General features: G+C 41.2%; 1 protein-coding gene across 1 annotated transcript in view; it reads left to right on the plus strand.

The window, feature by feature from the left end:
* The first annotated feature begins 394 nt into the window (after positions 1-394).
* The window catches only part of ARHGAP24 (Rho GTPase activating protein 24), a 196,473-nt gene continuing 184,625 nt past the window's right edge, over positions 395-12,242 (plus strand). Inside the window, exon 1 of the mRNA XM_072334912.1 lies at positions 395-476. The gene's annotated coding sequence lies outside the window, so the exon portion shown is untranslated. The remainder of the gene's footprint in view (positions 477-12,242) is intronic.

Genomic DNA, 12,242 nt, shown 5'->3' on the forward strand with positions numbered 1-12,242 from the left:
AGAGGGAAATTGATCACTGGACCAAGAACTCATTTCAGTTTAGAGCTCATTGATAGGCTTGCTAGCCTGTCAGCAGTCCCAGAGAAGACAGATGAGAAATCAAACAAGATTCATTCAATAATGAATTACAGGATGGGAATATGGTAGTGTAAGTCAATATGACTTAAAGGAAAACAGACACTGGCAAACTAACCGTGTGTTGTTTCTTCAGTAGAAGCAGTGTGATTGGAAAACATAATTGTGCAGGTGTAATGCATTTGGGAGGGGAGGTATTCCACAGGAGGTTGTGATTTGCAGGTGTTAGTGGTTCAGAGTTGAAAGGATGAGAGTTAGTCAAGTGATCTCATTCTAGTTATTGATTAAGGAATCATGATCTGCTGTTAGAAACAGACACAACTCAGTGTTTCTATTTGTAGTCTGCAAGTAGACAGAATAAATTGGTGGATGTTACGTTATGGTGAGGACAGGCTGCTAAGGTAAGGCAATCTGGGTGGCAGGGAGTCAGTAATGCAAAACAGATCTTAAAATGGATGCATGTGTGTAATGTTAGAGATATGTATACAAGTATGTTGTTACTTTTTAGCTTACATATTGATACTGGAAAGTCATTGGGAAAATAAGCCTGATGCATTGCTATACATTTTAAATGGGGTATTAAAGTATTGGGGCAAAGCAACAAAATAATGTCAGATGGATCCTTAAAAAAGGAAAATGTGTTTTATGGAGGACCTGAGGAGCCTATGCTTTGGAGTTCTTTTTTAAAAGAAGTCCCTGAAGTGGCTGCTTTATGATATACTTTGTTTTGTGGAAAGGCTGTTTATTAAATTAGGGCAAAAGATGCAATAACAAATGATTTAAAGCTGAAAAAATGGAACTGCAATTAGAAAACATTGTGGCAGCTCTTAAGAGTAGTGACGAAACTCTGGAGCTATCAAAGGAAAAGGGTATGTGTTCACTGTTTTCCTTTCCTGAAATCTAATTTGGCTGCTTTGCTGGAGTGTGCTTGTCAGTGAATGCCAAATGAGTTTAGTCCAGAACTAAGGGTGAAACAGAAGGGTCCAATCTGCAGGGGCAGCCTGATTTTCTGTGGAGACTGTGAGCTTTCTGCAGCTGTGAAGTGATTTGACAGTAAAAATATTTGCAATCGTTACCAGGCTCTGCACAGCAGCTCTGCAATAGGTTTTAAATCTGTCTTTATCCAGATGCTTTGCATGGATGCTGTCTTTACTGACCATGCTTGCTAGCAGTAGGTTGATGGCTTCATTCAGAGACATGGGTGTTTCTTTTGAGATACTTTAATTGCTGTGTTAGTTTCTGATGAGTTGTTTTCACTGGAGTGTCCCACCAGGAGACAGCTATCAGCCAGCTGCTACCTGTTCCTGAGGGTCTAAAGCAATTAGGGTGGTTAGAGCCTTCATGTGTGCTGTGCCAAGCTAGCTATTTTGTTTCCCACACTTTCAGGCTTGGCAAGCATTTTCTTCCTTTGTTAACATATTAGAATTACTTCTGGCAGCTACCAGCATTGATTGTGGTATTAACTTGTGTTATGGTATGAGAGTTTATGCAGATGGTGAGCTCTTTCTCACCAGTATGTTAGCGTCACTTCTGAAGCTCTGGATCTTATGCAGGTGATCAGTGTGGCTGTTCTTTTGCACTGAGTACTGGCACTTAATGTGATGTGTTGTCTGTGTTCAGATAATTTAATGCAAGTTCTACCTGACCTCTGAGCTGCTACTGTGGGCTTCGCTATTGCAGAGCAGCTGAAGAATGAGCCTGTCTTCTGACTGGTATCCATTCTTGGGGGGGGCTAATTCTTTGAAACACCTGCCCATCTTGGAAAGTGGCTGAAAGAGAATGAATAATGAGAAGAAAGTCATCTGTTTTCATGCAGAAAACCAGGTGGTATGGGGCAAGACTTGTGCTGTAAGTGGCTGTTTGCCCTCCTGAGAGGGACAGCTTTGCAGGCAATTGGCTCTTAAATGGTAGCTGACAGGAAACTGCTACCATTTGTGGTGCACCCGTGTTCCTTAGCAGCAGGTGTAGAGCTGTAAGGATGCCCTAAATGGAGTTCTAAAAGTTACTCAGCCTTTGTTACTGAGGGATAGTCCCCGAGAAGGAAAACCCTGCTTGAGTTTAGCAGAGCTGTAGTAGTGAAAACTGGTGCTTCTTGCAAAGGTGCTGTATTTTGGCACAGCTTCCACAGAAGGATGCCTAATTCTGAGCAAGCAAGTAATTTTACAGAGATATACGTCACACAAAGTATGTGTAGCAGAAGCTGCTTAGTAAATGAAGTGCTACTCTCCTGTTGGATTGGCTAGTAATACAAACGTATACAGCAAAATGGCAGGTTTTTTTTTCTGGTACATAAAATGTTCTTTGGTCTGCATCCCATTAAAAAGTTACTCTTTAATCTGGTTAGTTCTTTTGGTGTGTGCCTTGTGGAGTTGTGCAGTGTTGTTTTATGTTTGTGATAAAAAGCTGTTCTTTGCTCTGCATGGAATATGTTTTATTCATGTTTTCCACTCTGTTTGTTTTTATTTCCTGGAAGTGGTTGTTTTGCGTGGTGACCCAGAGAGTTACCTGAACTCTAAATTGCAGCTCTGTGACTGCAAGGCTGAAATAAATGGGTAGTTTTCCTTAAAGAGCTGCCAGGTCCCACTGTGGAAGTTTCCACTGCAAAAGGAAAACCATGACTGTGTGTTGAGGCGAGCAGTGCTTGCAATGTGGTACTACTGTGGGAACTGTGAGCAGAATGAGGCAGGAAGCTGTGCTGTCCCTCACTGCAGTGCACCTTCTTGCTTTTATTTGCCTTATTAGATAGTTACTTGGCAGGATGAGGATTTCTTTCGAGCTTATGTTTACCTGATATGTCTGTGCTGTGCACCATAGATGCATGTGAGCTATTCTGCAAGGAGAAATAGGACAAAATAGCACTGATTTCAAAGTGTTGCACTTAGTTCAGCCCAGTTAAGACTATAATTAGTTTATACGTGGCTTACAGTGGCTTTTATTGCTTTGAAGTACGAACTCACTTCTCCTGGAGCAGTTGTGGCCTTATGGCAGTCAACTAGTTAAGGGATGAATCAGGACAGTGCAAAGGCTTCTAAAAGCTTCTAAAGCAAGATAGCAACCGACAAAGGAGAAAGAGCTGCAGAATAGATGACAATTTCTCTAGAAAACAGTGTTTCAGCTTTTTGAGCTGCTTTCACCTTGCTTTCTGCCAGCAGCAGCTTGTGAGCTTCACAGGAACTGAATGCATTTTTCTTCAGGAGACAGTAGGAATCAGCTTTTAGGGTACCCTTTTTCCAGGCCACCCTTATTTGGGGCTTGTTCTTTTTTTAAGAAACACTGTGCAGTTCTCTTCTACCACAAAACCTGAGTGCTGTTGCCATATAATACTGATGAGTTCTCAGACTCTTGCCTCTTAATCACATGGGTCATTATTAATGTTCTCTGCTGCTGGTCTCTTTTGCTGTTCCTCTTTACTGAAACACTTGGAGTTCCGAAGGAAATACTCATTCACATTGGTGCTAGCTTGTTTTCAGTAGTCCCACAGAGGAGGGGTCATCTTGCTGAGCACAAGGCCACCTTCCGGCCTAATGCATCAGGGAGTCTTGGGAAGATGTTGCTGAACCAAGACTACAGAAAAACCTTTCTTAAACATAATGAAGTGCTTTTCTTTAAAACCTGATTTCTCCCCTGTTGAACATCTTCCTGATGGCTTGTGAAAGTGTTTATATAGCACGTTAGCCAGTCATTTATTTGTGTTAGATGGAAAATGCCCTACAGGAATGTCTCTAGCAGTGGAGGGAGAACTGTTGAATTATGCTGGTCCCTAGTGGCACCTTCTGGGCTCAAATTTTCTCTGAGGAAGGCTTGAGAGAAGGCTCAGTACAAATATCCCGTTCCAATACCTGGGGGCAGGAATTATTCTTGTCTCTTCTATTGGTTCCTCTTCAGAAAAGAATAAGCAGCAGTGTACTTCTAAGATCTGTTTAGACAAGAAAAAAAATTACAGAACACAGCTGAGATTTACGTACAAGTTTAGGATCCCTAAGGGGTTTGGATTTTTCAGGCTCCCTAGGTTTGAGATGACTTGGAAGGAGTGGCTGGAAGCTGTGATGAGGGCATAGATGTAGCCCTTGCATGTCCAGGCAAGTAGGTATCATCACAATTCTCAGAGGGAAAATACAGCTTTGTCCAAAGCCCCTTAGTACACAGGACTTGCTCAAGGAAGGACATAGATGCAGGTTCTGCTGTTTTATGTGATGGATTTGGGGAGCTGATACTGATCCACTTGAGTTAGGGTGGAATTTTTTGTTTAGCAGGGAGGCTAACAGAAGTGTGTTGTTGCAGACCATCTTAGTGTGTCCTTTGCAGTCGCTAGGGAACAAGGTACAGTGTTACCGGTTGCACTGCAGGGAGAGCTAGCAATCCCATTTCTTGCAGCTAGAGGCACCAGAGGATTGTTTTCTTTCTAGGATGTGTGAGATGTTTTATACCCATGCAAGCACTGCTATTCTTAACTCCTCTCTGGATAGAGAGAGACAACATAGAATCATAGAACATTGTGGGTTTTATGTGCTTAAGCCATTAGAGACTGGTGGGCAGGGTAGATAGTGTTCATAACACTGTCCCCATTGCCACAGCAGATTCAGTTGTGTGCTCCCAAGGGTTTAACAGTTCCTCTGAGAATTTAGTCATGCTCCAGATTTGGAGATGATATTCAGATCACCCACACAACTGGTTATGATTCTCTTTGGATTTTCCAAATGAGCTGTGGATGTGATCACATGAATGGAAGATATGCCTTGTGTTGGTGGTAACAGAATTACTGTAGTGTGTTGTTTCGTGTTGGCACTTCAAACTACAAGAGAAAGACTAGCTTATGCGTGTCAAAATAGAGCTAAGGGGACAGTTATATTTCTTTTGTCTCAGAGTATGTTTCTGCATAAGAATCATTTTTTGGGTCTGCTCTAGTCATTCCTTTTAACTTCTGAGTAATAAAAATGTTCTTAAGAATGCTTCCCTTGTTATCAGCACTTGCACTCTGATGGCTTGAAAATTGCCTTTTCATCTTTTACAGCCAGCTGACCTACCAGAATAAATGCACTTCAGCCAATTAGTCATTGTGGTTTTCCCCCTCTTACTTGAGATGGCTATAGCTCTTGGGAGTGATTCTTTTTTTCCCTTTCTACACAGCAACTAAATTAGTAAAAAGCAGTTTTGTGTCATGGAGCCTTGGTAGGGGAAAGAGCAGCAAGGGAAGTGATCTTGTGTGTCTGTGGGAATGTGTACCTTTCCTGGCTGTGCAGCTGTGGAAGCAGTTATGTTACAAGATGCTGATTCTCAGGCTTTGCTTCGGGTTCTGTTCCTATTTCTCAGTCTTCTGTTGCTATGCGAACATCAGGTAGATTCCTAATGCTGTGGGAATGGTAAGAGAAATGCCTTTTCTTTCAGGACATACTGTTTTATAAATCATATGTGTAATAACTTCATAGTCAGCAAGAGAGTAGTTCTTATGTGTGCAATAAACATTATATTGAGAAAGCAGAGTCACTGGTGCTCAGTAATTCTCAGGGCTGTGTTTTAGCACAAGTAATTTTTTCTAAGGACTTGCTGTCCTTCCAGATGACATAAATATCTTTCCTTGCCTCCTGTGACAGGTGTGAGAACTTGATAGGAGCAGTGTCAGACCTGAGAAGTCCTGCCTTATTTGATATTTGAGGTAGCAATACATAAAACAAACCAAATCAAGACTGAAACAGGAGCTTATTTTCAGCAAAATCTTCCCAGCTGTTCCTTGACAAAGAGAAGATAGGAGATGCATAGCATGCTCTGATTCCTGGCTGTGACCCGAGCAGCCTTTGGGTTAGGGGGCAGTGTTAATCCCAGGTAATTGTACAGTGACAGGGAGAAAATACCTTCTCTGTTTATTGGAATATAGACATCCCTTGGGTCATGGTGTAACATGTAGAGTTGGTGGCAACTGTAATGAAAGTAAGGATTGTTTACTTGAGTTTCACAGTTCATTTTGTTAGCAAACACTATCTCAATGCCTATAGCTGGAAGAATTGTTATTTCTTCAATGTGTCCCGCAGTTAGTATCCAGCTGAGGAAAGTAGAATGGAGTTGTTTCTGTCATGGAATAGGAGCCCCAAAAAGAGAGCTATGTATAGACACTGTTCCCCTCTCATGTCCCTTCCATGATGCATACTACTGACTTAATAATCAGGTAGCCCTATGTCTAGGCCTGCGGTAGGCTGTGCTGGAGCTGAGGCTGTACAGAATGATTCAGTGTACATTCAACACTTGTACTGCCTGTAGTGGATGGAGAACATAAAGGCAAACTGATTCTGAGCATTAGAGTTTTGCAGCTGCAGGTTGGAGTGAATAAATTCAGAGAAGTGATAATATTTACTGGATTGGAAATAATGAATTGGTAATAAGAAATTGTTTCATTCACCTGTACTACTCTTCTGCTTACCCGAATGGCATTTACTATGGTGTTTTCTCAACTTGCCTGCATGTGGTTGAATAGCAACCGTGTCTGTTCCTTAAAATGGCTACAAATCTGATAGACTGCACACATGATGGGTCTAAATATACATTTAGGTAAAATATATAACACAGCTGCTAGGCAATTCATTTTCAGTAGTAGAAAGATGATATTTCAAGGCAGTGGTGAAATGTCAAATGAATTATGGAGTTCATCCTCTTACTTGTGAAAATAAATAGTATATTCCATAATCTGAAATGGACTGATTCTCAATTATGTGCTGTTTGTCTCTGATTTACTGGTCAGGTTATCTATAGGCCAAAAGACAAGCAGATTTAGCCTAGTTGTTATGGAATGGGATGACTAAAGAGGCAAACATTAGACAGAGTATTTCATTTTTTAACAAGCTATCATGGTTCCTTGCTAGGTTTTAATCTTCTGCCCACAAGATTAACTCTTCTGTGGTTTAGTATCAGCTTCTCCTTTCTGTTTTGTTTTCACCATTGATTATCAGCCCTGTAGAATCTGTATCTAGCTTACTCTCATAGGCTTGTGGAGAAATAGATGTACCTTGAACTTATCTTTGCAGGGATTTCAGCTAATTGACTGCTCTGTGGAGATCTGAGACTTGTGTTGTAGACAAGAGGCATGTACTGCTTGGCCCTTTAAAATGTGTGCACCTCCATGCATAGGCAGCAATTCTCTGTCTGTAGCTGGTGGCCATGTGCTTGTGAAATCCTCATTAAGTCCTGTGCCCATCATGAATTAAAACTGAAACTGGGAGAGCATAGTGTGATGATGATGGTAGCCTGAAGTTCTTGTGGTTGTTGCCTGGACACAGGCCAAGTTTGGGAGCCAAAGGCTTAGGCAGTCCTCCTGTTGGATGCTGTTTGCCTCGAGTCTAATTCTGTGCTGATGTTTTGTGAGCAGGATAAGGCTGACCAGCCTTGTGAAGTTCTGAGGTGCATCCTAGCTCTGTATCAGTGCATCTCATCCTCTGGGGCTGTGTAATGTGGTGAGGACCTGGGCTTTTGGATAAAGACACCTGGAATGGAGAAGCAATCAGGAACCAAACAACAGCTGCTTATGTAGAGCCTTACATCCCTCTGGAACAGCTCTGGTAAGTAGCATGTGGTGGGAGGTGTTGTCTGGGGAAGCTGATTCTAGCCTGTTGCCACTGGTAACAACATTGGCATGTAGTCTTCCTAAGCATGTTGTGGACTATCCCAAACCATGCAAGGATTCACCCTTTTGCTCTGCTCTTGTGCTGGAATTCAGTGTTGAGATCGACTGTCTTCTTGACAGTACTGCAAAGCTGGCTTGTATTTTTCAGTGGACAAAGTAATTCAGCTGACTTGTTAGCTTAAGCAACTGGCATTACAAGATTAGAGTAAGTTTGAGATAGTCATAGGTCATTCTTTTACTTATTTACAAAACCTAGATTCGTTGCCTTTTTATATCTGAAAAAATTATGTAAGTAGAAAGCCAGTAACAGTACAGTTTTGTCTGGAAGAGTCAAATCACAAGCATAGATTACTGTAATTTCTCAGTGCGTGAAATGAATGAACACTACTTGTTCTTTTCCCCTAGAGTGAGTAAGTCTATGGTCTGTCTCTGCTTCTGACTAAAGCGAAAGTTATATCAAAGCTGTAACTTGTTTCTCATCTTCTCGTGATTTGCCTTTCAGCCTTCTTGTCCCTTTCTTAGTAATCAAGCGGGAAAGTTCAGGTGCAGTCAAGTAATGATTTGGAATGTAAGCTTGAGAGAAGCTGTCCAAATGTGTTAAGACCTTTGCTTTCACTCTATGCTTTTTGAGTTACTGTGAGGAAGGCAGGGTGGGCACAGCTGTTTGGTTTCTGTGATCACAGCTGCAGAGCTGGGGTGTTTCCTCTTTTGAGTCAAGGTCAGCAGAGACCTGCCTGTTTGCAGTTTTTTTTCCCTATTGATTTTAATAGCCTAGTAAAGCCATAAGTATATATTAGGAGCAATAGGAAGAGCCTGTTGCTTCTTGGTTCTGGCTGTGTCATGCAAGAGATTAAAGCACTCAGCATCCCATGTAAAAGTGAGTAAAAAATGTGTGGGGAAAAAAACCACACTGTGTTTTGAGCAGGTACTAGGAATACCTGGATACCATGGCCCTGAAACATGTTGGGGTATGCAGTTCAGGTAACCATAAGGATGCAATGTGGTTTTACATTTCAGCTTGTTTGCCAGGTTTTGTCTTCCTCATAGCTTCACAGTCAGTCTCCTGCTAAAGCAGAAGTCCCTGTATCCAACCTAACTACGCTTGATGCTCCAGTTAAATCAGTTAAGAAGTCTGCTTTGTAGTTATGCCTTCCTATGTAGGAGGCACCAGATTTCCTCTGTTGTGAAATCTGCAACTGATCCTGAAAGACACCTTAAAGTATGTCCTGTGATGGCTGATGAAGGAAAGTGTTGGTGGGTTGTCACTGCTGGTGTGGATTTTTACATGCACAGCATGCAAGTTTCTGTTCATCACTAGTGAAAATGCATAGCTAATGGTGGTGACTCTGAAAAATTGTGTTTTGTAGCTGACAGGTTCTGTCAGTGTTATTGTGCTCATTGTTTCTGTTGTAGTTTCCATGAAAACAAACAGGAAGCACTACTTTTGGAGCAACCTATGTAACATGGTGAATTTATTGATGTGGGAAGTGCTGATGGAGCATCTGGAGTAGGAGCTGAGCAGCTGAATCACTTGGATTAGTTTCTGATTCACATGCCTGAGCATGTTCCTGGCCTCAGATTGTACTTGCTGGTTGTTTGCAATAAGGGATAGAACAGCACCCACAATCAGATGCTGATAAATGTGGTTTTTATGTTAAGTCAAGGGAAAAATTTGGCCCTACTCCACCAATGTTTTTCTTCTTATGGTCAAATGTCTCTGCTTTTAAGAAACTTCAGAATGAACAAAATGGAGCGTAACTCTTCCTTCTCCAGCACTGCATTGCCTAGTGGTAAGCACTGTGTGCATGGACTGACCCTACCAAAGAACTTACCAGAGTATCCTCTGATTAGCCTGAAAGAAAGACCCTGCTTCTCTCCTTTGTCGTGCAGTTAGCACGCACTGGCAAAGCTGAGGAGGGCCTGATGAATGTTGGAAGTCAGGTAGTGTCTCAAGCTGAATTTGTTCCCAGAGCTAGAGCTACACTGGATGTTTTATTTAATGGCTGAATTTTGTGGTTGTGTACGCTTACATGAGCAAATCTAACTTGTGAATATCCTCCAGGGAGTCTGCATGTTGCAGTACAGCTACTGGATGCAGCATGTTGTGGATGGTGCGCTTTGTCTGTTAGGTCTGTCAAGTTATACTTTTTTTATTGTCTACTGATAGCATCAAATAGATATACACAACTATGGAAGTGTGTCATCTTTTATCCTAACAAAAAATGAGTTCTGTTGGGGGGGGTAAAAAACCACAAGCTGAGAAGCAGCAGCTTTCACCACCAAGAAACGATGCTGTGCTGAGCATCTCAGCACAGAGGTACTTGAGTGAGAGAGTGTTGCTGTGATTGTGGATGTTTGCTGGTAGAACTCTGTGGGTAACTGCTGTTCAGGCAAATTACAGCCAGATATAGAATGGATGGTTGCACTTCTCAGAAAAAAAAAAAAAAAAAGAAAGAAAGGAGAAAAAAAAAAGGAGGAAATGGCAATAGGGCATCTAATTTAAGTGGTGATCTTGTGATGTGAAAGCAATGGCAAGGAAATGTACTGAAACCTGAAGTATAAAGAGATGGTTGTGGGTGACTGAAGTAGTGAAATAGAGCTGCGTTCGCCTTCTAAAAATCAGCTGCAGTTGTCTGTAATACTACCCTGATTGTGGTCTGACAATTGCCATTTGTTCCAAGGCAATCTATTTCTCTCCCAGCATTTATCCTCCTTCAGTAACTCTGAGTGAGTATATAAGTGTCTGTTTACATCATGAACTTATTTTCTCACAGTGAACAAGTATCTAAGGCAAGCTTGTGAGTAGTGTCAAAGAAAAACAGTTGAACAGGAAGAAGTGACTCTTTCTACATAGAGAGACTTTCTGACTTGCAAAGAAGCAATTAGTTTTCCAAGTCATGAATGCTTCACTGGTGTAACTTGCATTTCCTTTTTTGTTTCGCGTGACTGTGCCCACTAGTTTTTTCCTGGGCTAATTATATGAATTAGAAAGTAGCATGAAGTTTTTTACAGCAAATACCATTATTTAACTGAGATTTTACGCTTGCTAAGCTTTGAAGTCAGAATTTTCTTTTGGTCCCAGCAGGACCAGATATTCCACAGTATGCAATGTGGCTTTGTTCTTTGCTTGAGACTGGGTATCAGAGAATTAATCAGACAGTGAGCGTGATCAGTAGTTTCATCCTTGTACACAAAACACAAAAGCAAATGCTTTGCACCTTCCTGATAGCTGTACCATGGGAGTTTGGCTTCTTGAAATGAGATTGAGAAAGCCATGAATTACAGGAGATGGAGATATTTCATCTGCTCAGCAGGATGTGGATTGCAAATGGATATATACAAATGTAGCTGTCAGAGTTTTCAGTTTGGTGGTCACTGTCTCAGAAACTTGAATATTTGATGTCCATTAATCTGAATGCAACCTAAGTGGTTGCAGTGAACAGCTGAGGATCAAGCTGTGCCTGAAACTTGAGTGCAACCTTTGAGGAGGGTGGGGGGGAAAGGAATTTGGACAATCTGTGTTTAGCTGCATGAAAAGAATAATTCTCTTTTTAATATCTATAGCGTATTATGTAGCATAGCTGTCTTGTGAAGCTGTTGCATGTGTGGCTGTTCCTTTTACCCCTTCATAGACAGGTGGGTTGCATGATACTGGCAGTTCCATTAAACTTCATTTGATAGTGTAACAACTTGGCAAAACACAGTATTGAAAAGCTGCATTACTTAGCAAACAGCCTATACAGATACCTTTGTTATCTGTTTCCTTTGTGTGTTGCTGAGTGACAGTGGTATAAAGTGGTTTCTGTGGCTTAATTGAAGAGAATTGGCAGCAATTGCTTCTAGGTCTTTCAAAGGTGAGATGGGAAATAGAGAACTTTATGAGGAAAGGATCCTTAACTTGGTTGTGCTCCTGGATTGTGTTGCGCAGTGGTAAGGGGTTTGCAGTTGAAGATGTGTCCAGTCATGGTAAGAAGGAAGACCTTAGAGAAAAAGGCAAGGCCAAGGTTGTTAAGCCCAGGATCAGTAGGTGTTCCACAGGCATAGACTGCATCCCATGTGCCAAGTGCTGCATAGTACATATAACTGCATCTAAGTGTCCCTGTAAATGTTTTATATTGTGAGGATGTTGGCTTTTTAAACTCATATGCAGGGCAACCTTTATTGAAGAGCTTTTCATAAGGAAGGATTCCAGTCTTTCTTTTCTGAAGATTTAAGTCAAACTAAATATTTTGGTTTTCTGGAACAGATTCTAGAGTAGTACCAAAGCATTTCTTATATCAGTAGCAAACTTCCTTAGAAAGGAAGTAGATTTTTCATTTAAAAATGGGACTTTCACAAAATTTCAAGAAATCAAAATTGAGAATAAATAGTTTTCCTTAAACTTGAGCCTTCGTTATGCTCGTGTACTGAATTAAATATGCTTAATAAAATAGATCTGCAGTGGAGACCTAATAAAAGATGCATTCTGCGGTCAGTTTATAAAATTTGGTAGAAAGAAGCTCTCAGCTAAAATAGATGTAAAATGCTTGATGTTATAGTGAGGCCATGGCTAACAATC

Source organism: Excalfactoria chinensis, chromosome 4 (genome assembly GCF_039878825.1).
Source record: "Excalfactoria chinensis isolate bCotChi1 chromosome 4, bCotChi1.hap2, whole genome shotgun sequence".
Lineage (NCBI taxonomy): Eukaryota > Metazoa > Chordata > Aves > Galliformes > Phasianidae > Excalfactoria > Excalfactoria chinensis.